The sequence below is a fragment of the Quercus suber genome, unplaced genomic scaffold, assembly GCF_002906115.3.
Source record: "Quercus suber isolate HL8 unplaced genomic scaffold, Cork oak 2.0 scaffold_34, whole genome shotgun sequence".
In the NCBI taxonomy this organism is placed as follows: Eukaryota; Viridiplantae; Streptophyta; class Magnoliopsida; order Fagales; family Fagaceae; genus Quercus; species Quercus suber.
In genome coordinates this window covers 1,617,343-1,619,158 of record NW_027069499.1, presented here as the reverse complement: position 1 = coordinate 1,619,158, position 1,816 = coordinate 1,617,343, and positions in this window count along the sequence as shown.

Here is a 1,816-nt window from a genome sequence, read left to right as displayed (position 1 = left end):
ACTCATTTTAAGAAGATGGAGAGAGAAAGGCTGAAACGCTTTGATGAAGAAGAAGATACGTTGGCTCATAGCTCTAAGAAGTTCAAAGAAAGTCATCACTTGGCATGGGAAAAGGAAGATAATCATATTAATAAGTTGGGAAGTTACAGAGACAAGTTTGGGGGGCAATCCTTGGGGCATTTGAGAAAGCCTTTAGGTTTAATAGCATGATGTAAGAAGATCTAGAATCGAACACCGCGGAGGATAATCTCAATGAAGGCAGTGTCAAGGTTTGCTTTTCCAGGGAAGATAAGTCGTGCATGAGAGCTCCATGGTAGCAAGCTCTCATTATTAAACCATTTGGGAGAAAAGTGGGTTCCTCATTCCTGGTCTCAAAAATTTGAAGTATGTGGAATCCAAGGGAGGGAATGGATTGTATAGATTGTGGGTTTGATTACTTTTTAGTTAAGTTTCAATTATGGGAAGATGTAGATAATATTTTGAAAGGTGGCCCTTAGTTTATTGGGCAACATTTCTTAGCCATTAGGCAATGGGAGCTTGAATTCAAAGCCTCTTCAACAACCTTCTCCTTTGTAGTGGTGTGGATTAGACTATCTGAGCTTTCGATTGAGTTTTATGAGCAGAATGCACTCCTATAAATTGGTAAAGCTATTGGGCCAGTCCTCCGTATTGATGCATACACAGCCAATGGAGCTAGAGGGTGTTTTGCTCGACTATGTTTACAAGTCAATCTAGATAAACCCCTTATTCAAACTATTTACCTTAGCAAGATGGCTTAGAGTATTCAGTATAAAGGCATCAGTACCCTCTGTTTTGCTTGCGGTAGGATTGGCCATTAAAAAGAAACATGTCCATACATGATAAGAGCTACACCCCAAGAAACACAACTGGAACAGAGTGTAAACTCCAAAACTGTTGAGAACACCTAGCAACCTAGGATAGAGAAGCCAACATCTAGGAAACAGGAAGATTATGGAGAATGGATGGTAATGGCTAGGCAGAAGCTGATGAACAAAGCCCGAGGTAAGCAAAGCTACCTAGATTTGAGCCAATCAGATGAATCATTTCAAGCAAAAAGTGACAGGCCTCTGCCTAGGAGGAACAAAGCAAAGCAGCGGGGAAGAGGAAAGCCACACATTCCCAACCTACCGTGTCACATAGGGAGGAGTCCAAGGCTTCCTTATCAAATCAAAGGAAATCCAATGATGGCAGAAGTTCTAAGGGTCAGGGAAGTCGTGCCAAATCAAACCAGAAAGTTAAGCTTCTGGTAGAAGCCAACAAGATAGAGTGTGGCCGAGTAATTCAAATGGGCCTTTTGCCTTTGGGTTAGGAGCAGGCCTTTCAATTGAAATTAGACAAAATCAAAGTCCATTTCTTTTCTCTAGCCCAGCAAGCCCAGTGATTAACCCTAAAGCAATAAAGATAGAATCAAAAGCAAGCATTTTGAGAGGCAGCCGCAATGGAGGAAACAAACAGGTGGGCGATTTTCTACAGGAGAAAAGTTATACTAGTTGGAAACGAGACAATCCACTGGATAAGACAATATCCAATTGAAATTTGGGGGTGGTTTGAACTGGAGCTAATGTTAGCTTGAAAGAATATGTTTCCACTCACAGAGGAGTGTAGGAGGCTAGGTTATCTACCTCTGAATGACGAAGCCTGGGTGACGACTCCGAACCCATGGTAACTTTTAAGGGAGGATGAGACAAGTTATACTATACACAACACACAATTTATGAAGTTAATATTTTCAACTTATGATAGGATCAATATTATTTTTACATGGATTTACCATTAACACTCATCTTCTTATGAA